The 16,516-nt window shown below is 46.3% G+C and overlaps 1 long non-coding RNA gene across 1 annotated transcript; it reads right to left on the minus strand.

Moving 5' to 3' along the window:
• Positions 1–6,852: 6,852 nt before the first annotated feature.
• On the minus strand, positions 6,853–14,828 carry LOC139038981 (uncharacterized). Its single transcript, XR_011492078.1, has 2 exons — positions 14,229–14,828; positions 6,853–7,044 (listed from the first exon to the last, which is right to left on the minus strand). It is a non-coding gene; the product is annotated as an uncharacterized lncRNA (long non-coding RNA).
• Positions 14,829–16,516: the final 1,688 nt, after the last annotated feature.

Here is a 16,516-nt window from a genome sequence, read left to right on the forward strand (position 1 = left end):
CCCCAAGTTTCAATGGTGTAAAACTGCGGTCACTTTTACTGACAAGTTTAGGTGGGTGGTAATGAGGCTTCCCTTGAAAGTAATCTGTCTTGTTTCATTCTGAGAGATGAGTTTCCACTATTAATTATTCACCTGGCATCCGCGTCACGACACCGTGACTCCAAAGCTGTCATTAGGAAATAGTTCACGTGTGAGTCAAATAACACCTTTTAGGGCTGATCGGTCTTTCTCTTTTTTCTGCCATCTCTTCTCCCCTCTCTCAACTTTCTTCGGATATAACTGACAAAATTGCAAGATATTAAACCATACCGCATGATGGTTTGATATATGAAATCATTGTGAAAGGATGTCCCCATGTCCCCCACTGAGTTAATTATCACATGCATCAGCTAATATAGTTACCTTTATTTTGAGAGAACATTTACATTCTATTCCCTTAGCACATTTCAACTACATAATGCAGCACTGTCAACTATAATCACCACGTTATGTATGAGATCCCCAGAACTTCATCTTGTAACAGCAAGATGGCTGTTCCTACCACAATGTATACCTTCAACAATACACCAAAAATGTACTTATTACTATTTTCCAAACACCTGTAAAGAAATAACTCTAATGTGAACAGGACATTTTCCTTAGTGGGAGTGCGCTCGTTCCCTCCTGATTCCCCATGATCTGTCAGTTAAATCATTTCTTTGTACTTGACTTTCAGTGTTTCCTCCTTATTTGAGAAGGAGATAGCTAACACCGCAAAAATTCCAAAGTCCCACATTGCATGTCCACCTGCAGCAGGTGTTCTTTGGGTAAATCTGCCCCAAAGTGTTCTGATCACCTTCTCACTAGAACAGACCCTGAACAGTACAGCCAGTTGCCCTCCACAGAGGTCCTCACAGTGCAAGCTCTGAAGACCTTTAATAGCAGTAATTACAGAGCGCTGTTGGCGACCGTGCCAAGTGCGGTGAAATTTCACAGCCGGACGGACTCTCCAGGATCACCCAGCACGACTATGCACCTCAGATGGGGTACTCAGGAGGGTAAAGCGACCTGTTCACAAACTGGGAGCTGAACACAAAGCTTTCCGCAGATCTCTCAACCTGCTCATCTCCCCTGTAATCTATTTGCGTGTCGATCTCATCTCTAAAGCAAATATGTATTGAATTCTACTCCAGGATAGGCTGTCTTCCAGTCAATCATAGGAGCGAAGAGCAAGACAGGTGCAGGCTGTCCCTTTGTGGCAGGTGCATCCCTGAGACTTCAGCAAAGCGCCCAAGGTCAGTTTCTGCGTCCAGTCATCATGGAAACGCAGAGAGGGGCGCCTGAGGACCACTGCGACCGTGGACCAGGATCCACTCCCAGAACCGCTGTCGCTTGTGGACACACATTGCTCCCATTCCAGGAGCATTTTTCTGAAACAGACTTGCCCTCTCACTTCTGATTCTAAACTTGAATCAAACCCCTGTTTTCACAGAGCCTCTGAAAAGCACCTAAAACTACTCAACACACCTTGAATCCTCACATTTGGTTGTGAATGTATTCAGGAAAAGGATGACCTTACCCCAAGCCCAAAAAGTCCTGAAAAGAGATAAAAGCATCTTCTCCGAGGACAGACAAGCACCTCTATTTGTATAGTGGTTCTCAGTGGAGGCAGTTTTGCCTCCCAGGAGATGTGTAGCTGTGTCTAGAGACAGCTGGAAAGGGGTGGTTCAGGCCCCAAGCGGGGAGAGTCCAGGGGTGCTGCTCACAGCCTTACAATACACAGCACAGTCCTCACCACTGACAAGCAGCCCAGAGCGTCAGCCCCAAAGGTCAACTGTGTCCTGGCTGAGAAACTCTTACCTAGAGCTCCGGTCACCTCATATACAAGTAACGCTAACCCATGAAGCTCTGTGGACCCTTCACCCACCCAGGGTAAACTGGTGTTTCTGCTTTATCCCCAGTGGACTCAAGCCCAAACCCTTTGGAGGACCCATTCAGCTCGCTCGGTCCAGTCTCATCCCTAATGAGGAACTGCAGTCTCTTGGTTGTGGTTTGGTCTCTAAGCCGTGTCCGACTCTTGCTACCTCATGGACAGAGGAGCCTGGCAGGCTATAGTGCATGGGGTTCTCCGGGCAAGAATACTGGCGTGGGTTGCCATTTCCTTCTCCAGGGCATCTTCCCAATCCAGGAATCGAACCTGGGTCTCCTGCATTGTAGGCAGATTCTTTACCAACTGAGCTACAAGGGAAGCCTATAGTCTGTTATCCAGACACATAAATGCTTACATAAAAATAAGGAGTGTCAGACTTCACTAGTGGTTCAGGGGTTAAGAATCCACCTGCCAATGGAGGGAACACAGGTTCAATCGCTGGTTCGGGTAAATCTCACCTGCGCAGAGCAGCTGAGCCATGAATCCCACCCAACGACTGAGCTCGCACGCCTCAAGCCCCTGCTCTGCAACAAAAGCCCGTCACAGTGAGAAGCCTGTGCGCAGCTACTAGAGAGGAGCCCCTGCTCGCTGCAACTAGAGACAGCCCATGTGAAGCAATGGGGACTCGGCACAGCCAAAAATACAAACAAATAAGGAGTCTCAACAATCAACACGAGGTGTATGCAACACCATTAGACTGCTTGGTGGTCTTCAATAGCACATGAAACTACTGTCAGCATTAGCTACATTTTCTTATACTTAATGATGAACAAGCTATAAGTTAAAAAGTCTATCTGTTTACAACCAGGATATATTTTCCCCCACAAACCTGCAAATGATTGCAGAGAAATGTTAACCTTCTGAGAAACGCAGTAATTGCATTTTAAGACAGAATACTCTCAACCCAGTTCTGAACTAAACCTACCCAAGAAGACACGATGGAGTAAGCTATTTCCTCTAAATATCATCAGTTCACCTCTTGAACGACTCTACACTTGTACCCTGCGGTTGACAAAAACAGAATTGGTAATGCCGAGGCAAGCTGATGAGTAAAGATCAGTCCTTTTAACACAACTGCTAAGGCACTAAATTATTACATACCACATACAGAGCTCACAGGATGAAAAAACCTGATATGCGTGGTCAAAAGTCACCCTTCTTATTGGATTCCCCCCGCGTGCTTCTTCGTGGGTCACAGCTCAGGTTCACGACCTTGGTGACAGGCGTCATTTTCCCCAGGCTGCGGTGGCGGTAGTCGCTCCGTCGAGTCTGACTCTTTGCGACCCCATGGGCTGGGGCCCGCCAGGCTCCTCTGTCCTTGGGACTCTCCAGGCCAGAATACTGGAGTGGGTTGCCATGCCCTCCTCCAGGGGATCTTCCCGACCCACGGATCAAACCCAGGTCTCCCCCATTGCAGGCAGATGCCATACTGTCTGAACCATCAGGGAAGGCCCTTCTCTGGGTTAAGATCCTTTTAAAAGTTCAAGCAGATGGACTCACACGGAAGGAAAACTGACCCCAGCGAGATCTCCAGATCAAGTCCCAAACCACGTCCCCACGGCCCTCTCTCCAAACTCCCCTGCAGGTGATCCTAGCCCTGGCACCACACGTCCCGGAAGGCTCCTGTCACTCACTGACCCTCGCCTCCTGGGTGGCACCCCTGGGTCCTGCGCCCTCTGAGAGTCTGCCAGCTCCGGCAGCACAGAAAAACCAAGCGTACCGAGGCCCGGTCCCTACTCAGCTCAGCCACACGGGCTCACCTGGAGTGGCCTAATTCTGTTCACCTTCCCGAGGGTGGACGACACCACCCGACCGGGCACAGCTGGCTGGACAGTCCCCTCAGTCAGTGACCTAAAATTGCCTTTGATCAGAAGCAAACGTGGTTTGTGGAACAGACTGGTTTTAGATGCCAAAAAAACAAATACAATGATTTTTTTTGGAGCTAGACAAACACTGGGAAAGCTTACTAGCGACCGCAAACTTAGTGCATTTGATCTTCCATGCTTGACGTCAAGACGAGGTTTTTAAATATCCTAGCAGCTTGGCTTGCTCTCAGCTCAGCGCTGGAGATGTTTAGAGATATTGTAGTTAATAACATTGACACATACAAGGGAAGGGGGTCACTTACGAGAAGAAAACGTGGATTTAAATCACAAACTAGTGCAAAGCGCAGTAGTCCTCAACCCTCACACAGGAGAGAAACCTCGTAGGCAGAGTCGGAGGCGTGCTTTTTAGAAAAGGCAAACGCTGAGTCCCACTCCAGACAAACCGAGTCAGAACCCTGGGGGGTGGGGAGAGGGGAGGCAGTTGTCATTGTTTCCAAACTTCTGGGGTTGGTTGTTATGGACAGGAAGTGCTGAAAATGAAGACGCAGAGGGTGTTTGAGACAGGAAGTTCTGCGTGCAAACCTGAGCTCTGACATTCCCAACTGCAGACGCTGAGAAAACCCATAAACTCTCTGACCTTCCCCTTCCCACACTGGGACGTCCTTACCACTCCATGGGGCTGTAGGGTGAAGGCAAGACATGAGACGCATCTGTCACATAACACGGGATCAATGGCATTATCATGCTAAGATCCAAGCTGTCCATAGCCTCCTAGAAGTAAAGGATTTCAGTCCATATCCTCTTGGAAGTAAAGGATTTCAGTTCTAACACAGGTAAACAGACCCTTCCTAAGGCTGTGGAACTACTCATCTCTGCTTCTTTCTATGACTGGGTGGGCGATCAGGCTGCATTGCCTGCCTTCCACCTGGGCTGAAACCTGCAGAAGCACAGAGCAGAAGGCTGCTGATTCCAATGGCACGGAGGTGCTGTGTGGGCCGGAAGCCCGAACTCCGAGCATCCCTCACCATCACGAATGCAGAGTTTTGCTGGGATTCAGAACAGCAGGGGCTTCTGTTAGCCACAGAATCGAGTAGGTTAACGACATCAAGACATCTATCAGAGTGATGGCTGAGCAACATGGAAGGACCTAGAGACTGTCATCCTGAGTCAAGTAAGTCAGAGCGAGGAGGAGAAATACTGCACGACATCCCTTATGCGTGGCGTGTAGAAAGAAATGCTACAAACGAATTTACTTACGAAACAGAAACAGAGAACAAACAGGATTGCTAGGGAGGAAGGATGCGGGAAGGGACAGTTAGGAAGTTTGGAATGGACGTGTTTATTTAAAATGGATAACCAGCGAAGACCTACTCTGGAGCTCAGGAAACTCTGCTCAACGTTGTGTGGCAATTGAATGGGAGGGGAGTTTGGGGGAGAGTGGATACATGTACATGGATGACGAGGTCCTTTTGCTGAAACTGAAACTATCACAACATTGTTAATCAGCTATTGTTGTTGTTCAGTTGCTAAGTCATGTCCAACTCTTGGCAGCCCCATGGACTGCAGCATGCCAGGCTTCCCTGTCCTTCACTATCTCCTAGAGTTTGCTCAAATTCATGCCCATTGAGTTGGTGATGCCATCCAACCATCTCATCCTCTGTCACCCCCTTCTCCTCCTGACTTGGTCTTTTTCAAGAGTTGGCTCTTCACATGAGCCAACTCTTTTCCAAATGTTGGCTCTCCGAAGTATTTGGAGCTTCAGCTTCAGCCTCAGTCCTTCCAATGAAATATTCAGGTTGATTTCCTTTAGGATTGACTGGCTTGATCTCCTTGCAGTCCAAAGAACTCTCAGGAGTCTTCTCCAGCACCACGATTTGAAAGCATCAGTTCTTCGGTACTCAGCCTTCTTTACGGTCCAATTCTCACATGTCTACATGACTATTAGAAAACCACAGCTTTGACTATATGGACCTTTATTGGCAAAGTGATGTCTCTGCTTATACTTTAATAAAAAAGTGAAAAGTTTAAAAGGAAACAAAGTGACTGCTAATATCCAGAAAGATGCTAAGTACTTCATTTATTCCAGTGTCCTTATATGAGAAGTATGACCTAAACTTCACCAACAAAGAAATTGACATTAAACCGTGTGTCAGATCTCCTGAATCTGAAGCCATACTTGCTTGATTCAAAAACCCACTCTCTTAAACCAACTGATTCACTGTATCTGGAATTAAAAGAAAACACGACCTAGCACCCTGACTACGCTTTGCTCTGTGACATCCCGGGCTGGCTACGTCCCGGGTGATCTAACCTGCAGGGGTGTGTGGCTCTGGGGAGCTCACAGTTGGCAGGTTGTGCCAAACAACCCTCTGGGATGGGGATGAGCATGCCGAAGTCCAGGTCCTGTCTGCCAGTGACTCCGAAGCTGCCTCTCTGAGAGGGAAGCCCGCAGCTGCCTCTCTGGCGTTCATTCTCTTGTTGTTTAGCTGCCAAGTTGTATCTGACTCTCTTGCCACCCCACGGACTGAAGCCTCCCACGCTCCGCTGTCCATGGCATTCTCCAGGCAAGAATAAGTGGGTTGCCATTTCCTCCGCCCAGGGAATCTTCCCAGTCCAGGGATCGAACCTGCATCTCCTGCACTGGCAGGTGGATTCTTTATCACTGAGCCATCAGGGAAGTCTAGCCTTCATTCTAGGTTTCTTTAATTCACATCGTTTCTGTTTTGGTTCCTTTGAGAAATATGTTACTGAAGGCCATCTCTGGCTTTTATTTTATTGCTTTAAACATATTGTCCTAAGACAGGAGGCCTTGGGCCAAAACAAGCCAGGCACCTGTTTTGGCAAATAAAGTTTTATTAGCACACAGCCACTCCTGTGCATCGTCTGTGCCTGCTTTCATGCCTGCAGAACCAACGATCGGCAGCAGAGGCTGTGTGGCCAACCAAAGCGGGAAATATTTACTGTCTGGCCCTTTGCAGCAAAGGTTTGCCAACCCCTGTCCTAAAATGACTCTGCTGCTGCTAGACTTTGGCACAAGTGTGGACCCCTGATTAATTTAGAAATGCTTTTTCTGTATCGAACAGCATCTGAATTGCTCAGCTTCAGGGATACAATGAGTGCATGAAAAATGTATTTTATTCGTGGAAAACATATCGTTCATTATGTCCCGAGCCGTGCCTGTCAGACAAGCACTTAAATAAATGACATTATCTCATCTTCTGACCTTCTGACTAGCCACAAATCCAACGGCAAGAGAAACAGACTTCTCTCCAGCAGATGACCAAAAAAAGCAGGTGCTCCACATCTCATCTGCAAGACAAATGGAGAAAAATGGGAGGAATTCATTAAGAATCCCTCTCATTTACTTGGAAAAAAAAAAGTTAGCAAAGGCACAGACATTTCCATGTTGCCATATACTTAGAAAAATATCAAGACTGAGGGGAAGAGCCAGTTGACGCTGATGGAGGTAGCTGCTTCCCGTTGCTGACTGCTAGGAAAGTTAACCCACCCCTTCCTCCCCAACCCATCATTAGGCACGGCAAATAGTTGCCACATTAGGTCAAGTGCCTTTGGACCACAGAGAGAAAAGGAGACACATCATCAGGCCAGAGCAAAGCAAAGGAGATGAGTAAGGTGATAGTCAAGCACCCAGAGGATGCAGTTTAGACCATCAGCAGGAGGAAACGGCAGACAAGATGCAGATCAACATGAACTCGGAGGTGACCAAAGAGGACCTTATATGGTGCAGGCGCTCAGGGCCTGCTCAATGCTTGCTGAACGAATGCACCGAGAAAAATAAAGCTGAATGCGGGGTTGCAAAGCAAGGAACGATGCTCGGAGTTCAAAGAAGGAAAACAAAAACTGTTTTTTTACACATAATCATCTGTTATCAGATGAATGATCTCTAAGTATTCTCCCACTAGGGAAAAGTAAAAGTCCAAATTCCTTCCTTCGAGCTTGGTTTCCTGGAGGAGCTGCAGGCTTGACCAGGTCTAGACTACATTTTATGCCCCGCGCGCTGCCAGGTCCTTTGGCATCAGTGGTGGCGGAGCTGCAGAGTCTGTGTGGACCCACCTCCTTGGCCGGGTACACTGCAGGTTTCGACGTCTAGTTCAACAGGAAGCACGCACTGTTTGCAGGATGCTACTTAGCTTTTTTTTTTTTTTTTTTACTTAGCTATTTTTAAGAGTGGAGCTGCGTACAGGTATTTATGCATCTGGGTCCGACTTGGGGAAACAAAATCTCTGCCAGCGCGAGGGCAATGAATGTTTTAACAGGCAACCACGAGCCCTCGGATGGAGACAGTCTGGGTGAGTGAGTGACCAACTCTTCCTGTAGTCCGGAGAGCCGTGAGCGCTCTTGCAGGTGGTCATGTCGGAGTCTAGAAACGGCCATTGCTGGCAGGAGTGGGGTGCTGGGCTCTGACCTGGATGGCAAGAATGGCAGGGATTCTTAAACACTATTTTTCATACCATGAGACACATGGAGATACTACTTTTGCTTATAAAGGTTAACCATGAATATTCACTGGAAGGACTGATGCTGAAGCTGAAGTTTCAATACTCTGGCCACCTGAATCGAAGAACTGGCTCATTAGAAAAGACTCTGATGCTAGGAAAGATTGAAGGCAGGAGGAGGAGCAGCCGACATAAGATGAGATATTTGGATGGCATCACCGACAAGATAGACATGAGTTTGAGCAAACTCCAGCAGATAGTGAAAGACAGGGAAGGCTGGCGTGCTGCAGTCCATGAGGTTGCGAAGAATTGAACATACCTAGCAACTGAACAACAAAGAATCCTATAAAGTTTGTATTAGTCAGGATTCTTGAGCACAACAGAATACCCTATGGGTGAAAGTCGCTCAGTCATGTCCAACTCTTTGCGACCCCATGGACTATACAGTCTACGGAATTCTCCAGGCCAGAATACTGGAGTTGGTAGCTCATCCCTTCTCCAGGGGATCCTCTCAACTGAGGGATCGAACCCAGGTCTCCTGCATTGCATGCAGATTCTTTACCAGCTGAACCACCAGGGAAGCCCAAGAATACTGGAGTGGGCAGCCTATCCCTTCTTCAGCGGATCTTCCCAACCCTGGAATGGAACTGGGTTCTCCTGCACTGCAGCCGGATTCTTTACCAACTGAGCTATCAGGGAAGCCCTACCCAATGGGTAGGGTATATGTGTAATGCATATGTGTATAGATATGGATATAAACACATAAAATTGGCCAAAAAGTTAAGTGCTCTTAGTCCAACCTATGTGTGTTGAACATACAAAGAGAATGATTACAAGACATAATAAGATATATATGTGTGTGTGTGTTGGAATATAGGATATATATAGAATATAGGAATAGGAGATATATATATATATATATATATATACGATACATATATATATATATATATATATACATGATCCTATATATGTGCATTGTACATACAAAGTGATTACAAGAAATAAGATGATACAGGCTCATATGATTATATAGGCTGGTGAGTTTCAAAATTTCCATCGTTTGGATGCACTATGGGTTAGTCAATCAATCAGAGTTCCAGTCGACATAGAGGTTATTTCCAGCATTTTGTCACTACAGAATGTCTTGAGTGCACGTCTTGGTGCATGTACTTTTTTGTTTGTCTGTTAAAGGTGGCTTTGTGATGGCTTCTGAGAAGTGGGATTGTTGGGTGAAAGGGTGGATGCATGTACCATCGTTGTGTGTGTGCTCAGGGCCTCAGCTGTGTCAGACTCACTGCAGCCCCATGGACTAGAGCCGCCAGGCTCCTCTGTCCATGGGATTCTCCAGGCAAGAAGACTGGAGCAGGTTGCCATTTCCCAACCCAGGGATCGAACCTGCATCTCTTGGGTCTCCTTCGTGGCAGGTGGATTCTTTACCACTGAGCAACAGGGGAAGCCCAGAGAAATGTCAATTATTAGGGCACATCTTTCTTTCTTTCGAGGTTTTGGGATGCATGGTAAACTTTTAATTGTGTGACATTTTATTTTAGTCTTCTTTTACTGTCTTTGAAAGGAAAGAGAAGATGTGAGATGCCTTAATTCTTACAGAAAATCAAGCCTTCCCCTCCATGACATCGCCTTGGGTATTCAAATGTTAATTACACTAGTTGAGTAGGTGAGATTGTTACTGGAGTGGACTGATGGAAATCAGCGCACTCAGACCTTTGTCACTTTTTAACTAAGTGAGAGAATGCGAGGGAACATGTCTTCCAATCAGACACATGTACTGGCTACAACTGCAACTCACGTGGGATGAATTTTTCTAAGGAAGTCACAGGTGCTAGGTAGACAGGGGTTTGGGTGCAGGACTTTCTGCCATACACCAAGGGAGCCCCAAAGAGTGGGAAAAACATTAGCTTGACTCAGTAATCCCACATACAACTTCAATTCAAAACATTGAGATTGGAGAGTCGGACACGACTGAGCGACTGAACTGAACTGACTTCGCACTCCAGGATGTCTGCCTCTAGGTATGGGATCACACCATCATGGTTATCTGGGTCATGAAGATGTTTTTTTGTACAGTTCTGTGTTTTCTTGCCACGTCGTCTTAATATCTTCTGCTTTTGTTAAGTCCACTTTTGTTAAGTTTTTGTGCTTTATTGTGCCCATCTTTGCATGAAAAATTCCCTTGGAATCTCTCATTTTCTTGAAGAGATCTCTAGTCTTTCCCATTCTATTGTTTTCCTGTTTCTTTCCATTAACCACTGAGGAAGGCTTTCTTATCTCTCCTTGCTGTTCTTTGGAACTTTGCATTCAGATGGGTATATCTTTCCTTTTTTCCTTGGCCTTTTGTTTCTCTTTTCTCAACTATTTGTAAGGCCTCCTAAGAAAACCATTTTGCCTTTTTGCATTTCTTCTTGAGGATGGTTTTGATCACCTCCTCCTATACAATGTTATGGACCTCTGTCCATAGTTCTTCAGGCACTCTATCAGATCTAATCCCTTGACTATTTGTCACTTCCAATGTATAACTATAAGAGATTTGATTTAGGTTGTACCTGAATGGTTTAGTGGTTTTCCCTTCTTTCGTCAATTTCAGTCTGAATTTTTTAATAAGGAGTTCATGATCTGAGCCACAGTCAGCTCCCAGTCTTGTTTTTAGTGACTGATGCCAAACATGAAAGGAAAAAAAAAAAAAAATGAAGGAAGAAAGGAAGGGAGGGAGGGAGAGAAGAAAGAGAAAAAGTAAGTGAGGGAAAAGGAAACGAAAAGTAAACCATAACATTTTAAAGCAGAGAAAGTACAGCTAACGATTCAATGGAGGAGATAAAAACGGAAGACCAGAAACACGCATTTGATCCGAAGTAGACCCCCAGCCCATTCACTTATAACTATTCTTAACATTAGAAATACTCCATGGAGGGCTTCAGTCCTTGGGTCAGAAAGAGTTGGACATGACCGAGGTGACTCAGCATGCACACACCTGAAATTTATAATCAGCTCATCCAAAAATACTGATTAATTAGCAATCTGTTATCCATGACATCTTCAAAATCCTTTGAATTTTCTGAGGTACAAAAGATAATGTATTAATATCTCCTTATGGAATTCAAGTTCTGAAAGATGCAAGCAGAACTCTGACTTTATCTTCCATGCCTCTGGAACTGAAAGTGACTATATAAACTAGCAAGCCTTCAAGAGATCTGTTACTGATAACATCTCAGTGAACTATATCTCATCAAGGCTTTACCCTCCTCCCATCTAGCTTTTTGGGGAAGAAGTAAGGTTTTGATTATTTCTCCTTAAGTTGCTCTCCTTAAGTTGTTGGGAAGTCACCAACATCTTATTCCCAGAAAATGGATAAAATAGATCCAGCTCTTGGTATTTTTTTTCTAAATAAATTGAATTGTGGCTTTATTTGATTTACAAAAAATTTTTAAGAAAAAAAAAAGACAAATATACTGTAACTACAAAACTAGTTTCTCTTTTTTAAAGATCAGAGGCAAATAACCTCACAATAACCCTGAACATTCCTTTGATGATACATTCCCCAGGAAAATGTTTTTAAAGTAAATAATTGTATATGTATTTGGTTAGCACAAAAGCTGGTTGTCTTTACCGACAACGTTCTTGATGTGGTTGGGAACTGGAACCAGTTTGGAAAGCAACTGGACATTTTATGGCTGAGATATCTTCTCCTTTGCTTTCTACTTTCAGAAATGGAATACGTCGTGATAGAGAGAAGAGCCAGAGGCCTGAAATTCAACCAGAAATAAATATTCTAAACTACAGGTGGCCCACACCCTTCCGAATGGCAGTCCTTCAGATGCGTGGTGCATTTCTCTCCCTGGTTCCTTCCTCCACTCAGCTTCCTCTGCAAGCAATCACAGCATGCAAGCAAGAAAATGTTGCGCAACATTTCTGAAGATGTTGGTGGGAAACAGGTGGTGCCTGTCTACAACGGTGCTTGGGTATTGGCAGAACCTGCAAGCTCACCTTGGGCTGCTGGTGGCTTTTCTGTTTTGTTTTCGTTCAAAATTATTTCTTTCCAAACAAGACAGAAAGAGATGAAAGAAAAGGCTATCCCCATGACGCAGCGTTACGATGTTATATGACCGTTGGAAGAAATATCTGAATTGCTCGTGGGGAAGTGGAAACTGCACTCAGTGACCCTGAGGGCTTTACAAGGCCAGAAAGTTCCACTCACTGTCCCACTCCAGCATGGAACAAGAACCCGCGGACGACGTTTAACGGCTGCAAGAAGAGAGTCCGTTTCGGGGACTGCGTGGGCCAGGGCCTCATCTAGGTTTCAGTCCTGCTTCCTGGCTTGAAAGCTTGCCAGGGCTTCTCTGTCTCGCAGTACTTCACTGAGCATAAGAGCGCTGGGGTCGGCCTTCCCGCATAACTCACGCGCCCACCCCCCACGGCCCAGTCAGACCCGTCTCTCCCCGTCTTCTCACGCTTCTCCTTTGTTGTTATTTCGTCACTAAGTCGTGTCTGACTCTTTGCAACCGCGTGGACGGTAGTCCTCCGGGCTCCTCTGTCCATGGGCTTCCCCAGGCAAGGATCCTGGAGGGGGTTACCATTTCCTTCTTCTGGGGATCTTCTTGACCCAGGAATCAAACCTGCATCTCCTGCATTGCCAGGTAGATTCTTCCCAGTGAGCCACCAAGGAAGCCCCCTCACCTTCCCTTACCTGGGTGTTTTAAGAAGAAAATTACACAGAATGTGGTCATCATCCATCCAGAGTACCCAGGGAATTATTTTAAAGCATGGCATGCAGCTGACTCTTCATCACATTGCATGTTCAAATTACTTGGATAACACAGGGTTGGGGAGGAAGGTTGCTCATCAACAGATGTGACACTTGCCTTGTGAGAGATGGATGAATTCCAGAGGTCACCGGAACAGCACCACTAGAGCTAATAATGCTCATGTTTTGGCACGTGGGTAGATCACATGTTGTGTTCTTACCACAATGAAACAAACAGACAAAAAAAACTGCTTGGATAACACTAAAATAATGGCTTCCCAGGTGGCTTGGTGGTAAAGGATCTGCCTGCAATACAGGACACTCAGGTTGGATCCCTGGGTCAGGAAGATCCCCCGGAGAAGGAAATGGTAACCCTCTTCAATATTCCTGCCTGAAAAATTCCATGGACAGAGGAGCCAGGGGAGGCTACAGTCCGTGGAATCACAAAGAGTCGGACATGACTACACATGCATGCTGATAAAATAACAATATAAAACAGTAACTAGCTTCTTGTTTACTACTTTATCCTGGAAAGTGAACCAACTCTACATATATTTGCTCTATTTCTTCAATATGCCCTCTATTTGAAAGAGGGTTGTACAGAGTCTCAAAGAGCTTACTAAAGTAACTGACCCAGCCAGATATATAATTTGCAAAGCCAGGCCTGGCCCCTCAGTCTGTCCGAGGCCAGAGCTCAAGTTGAAGCTGAAATTTAATGTAGAAACTCAAATCACCTTGATGTTCCCTGACTCTTTTTAGAGGCTAACAGCCTGTTTCGATTAGGACAAAGTATCAAATGTCGCAAGATAGAATTTCCATTTTACCCATGAAAAATCAAAGGATTTTTAAACTTAGGGTATTTCCCACCTTAATAGCATCTGATTTTGATTGCTCCTTCATTCCATCTTCACTTTGTTTAAATACACTCATCCCACACTGCAATGACATCTTATTAACTCAGACCTGGCTTGTTTGGAATCTATGATAATTTGACTGAGACAGGATGGGCTTTTACATTCACTTCTCTGTTATCTAAGAAGGAACTTTTGAAGAAAGTGAATTCTATTAACATGACTTCCTGGAGTTTAATCTACTTAAGAAAATATAGCAATTCTCCAGAACCCACCGGCTACAATTTGCATATAAATGATTCCTTTTCAAATATCTCTTATGAAGTGATCAAAGACAGCCCACAAAACTCGGCAGCCCTCAAACATTATTTCGCGTTATCTTCCACGGTTCAAAGAACTCACAAAAATAAAAATTTAAGAACCCACCTTTCAAGATATAATGGCTTCCCAGGTGGCTTAGTGGTGAAGAATCCGCCTGCCAATGCAGGAGACACAGGTTCAATCCCTGGGTGGGGAAGATCCCCTAGAGGAGGAACTGGCGACCCACTCCAGGATTCTTGCCTGGAGAACCCCACGGACAGAGGAGCCTGGCGGGCTGCAGTCCACGGGGTCGAAAAGAGATGGCCACAACTGAGTATGTCGACACACACACCACAACATAAACTGTTCATTCCCTCAATAATCTTCAACTGCTGAGACTATTACAAATGCGCTTGCTTTACATGCTGTTTTTTAAGCCGTTTTGTGAATATCCTTGGGGTTGGGTGTGCCTGGAGCCCTTGAAGGAGCTGTACATTGTTCGAGGAGTTTTGTTTGTTTTTCTGTTTTAACCTGAGCTTTGCACCTAGATACAAAGATTCTAATCTCGGGGCGCTGCCTTTGAGACAGTTGAAGGTTGTGGAAATCATTTTGCCTCTGAACCTATTTCCAGTAAAAGATAAAATATCCAGCTTCCGTGTGAGAGTGAAAAAGTAAAGGATGTGAAACAAAGGCTAGCAGCCGACGCCGTGCGGGGCGCAGAGGTACCGCGTGACACGTGAGCATTTCCTCCCCCCGCCCCGTCCTTCCTTACACACCTGCCGCCCGCTCCAGGCACCTACGCGCGGGAAAGGCGCGTTTAAAAGTGGCCACAGAGACAAGTGAGGGCAGCCGTGCCCACCTGGCCTTACCCCTCTCCCCACCCAGAACCAAGTCTCAAGAGTAGAATTCAGAAGGCTCAGAAGGGTCTTAGAGCTTTAGACAGAGAGCAAATCATAGGCTAAGACTGATATATAGAAACTGAAAATAACAATCAAAGCCTCAAAGAGTGCCTGTGAAAGGTGCCCCACTGTTCTAAAGCTCAGGCTCCAGGTATCACTGAAAAATGAGGAGAGCGAAAGTGAAAGTCACTCAGTCGTGTCTGACTCTTTGTGACCCCAAGGACTGTATAGTCCATGGGATTCTCCAGGCCAGAACACTGGAGTGGGTAGCCTTTCCCTTCTCCAGGGCATCTTCCCAACTCAGGGATCAAACCCAGGTCTCCTGCGTTGCGGAAACAAAGGCACTCCAGGAAAAGAATGATTGCATTTGCTGGGTGGTACTTTCCTCTGGATCCTGGTCTGGTTATGATGGGAACACCTAGTCAGCAACACTTTCTGAGTCAATAGATCCAAGGGCCACTCGGCCGGCAGCTGTTTTAGGCAAATACTTTCAGAATCTGGCAAGGGCTCCCAATGCCACTGTGCTCAGGATGTGTTTCACAGTCGCCAGAGTCAGAATGAAGCCTGTGGGTAAAGACGTAAGCTTGCAGCTGTACCTACGCTCTGCACTGGGGGGAAGAGCTGATCGTGACACCCACTGGGACCAAATGGGAACAGCATCTTCTCCTGTCAGTTTGCACGGAAATACCAAGCTGAGGCGGACACACCGCCCTCTCCCTGGGGCAACTCCAGCCAGTAGGCAGGAGAGAGGGGTGGCACCCCAGCAATTGTATGCAGACAGGGTTTCACTCCCAGGAGCCCTTGCAGTTACCATGGAAACACTGTGGTAAGAAGCATCATCACCTTCATCACTTCCCTTCCTCACTATCATCATGTCATCGATCTACAGGAAGGATGCTGAGGAGCTGGAGACAGTGAATGATTGACCTGGACCCCGGAAGCCACAGGCTCATTCCACACAAGCCACTGTGCAAACACCCCCAGTTCAGAGAAGGCAGCTTTGGCATCGGAACCCACTTCTGTCGGCTGTCTATGTGTCTCTAAGTACATTCAACCCTCTCTCACGCCATCATTTCTTCCTGAAAAGTAAGAGGGCGGAGTGAGGCGATACACGCGTGAGAGGTGGGGCTGTGTTTGCTAGAAGGTTCGACACCCAGGGACCATCCTTTCCGCTTAGGCTTCCTCCCACCCTCTGGCTCTTCCCTTCCCACTGACAGGAGAATCCGCAGAGAAGCGAGCAGACAGCACCCCGTGGTATTGCTGCCAGCTCTGGAAGCTGGGCGGACCAGTCTCCCTCCTTAAAACACTCCAGGAAAGAGAGAGGCCGCCCAAGCAGCTCTGACGTTCCTGCCTCTCGCTGTCCTGCTGAACTCCGCCACTGAAGCGCAGCCGGCTGGCCAGCGCCGTCTGAGACGGCTTTCTCATCTCTGATCCAGTACAAACACAGGAACTAAATTCTATTTCCAACCAATCAATCCAGGTCCTCTGAGAAGGAAGAGCGTTTTCCTGGACTGA

The sequence above is a fragment of the Odocoileus virginianus genome, chromosome 17, assembly GCF_023699985.2.
Source record: "Odocoileus virginianus isolate 20LAN1187 ecotype Illinois chromosome 17, Ovbor_1.2, whole genome shotgun sequence".
In the NCBI taxonomy this organism is placed as follows: Eukaryota; Metazoa; Chordata; class Mammalia; order Artiodactyla; family Cervidae; genus Odocoileus; species Odocoileus virginianus.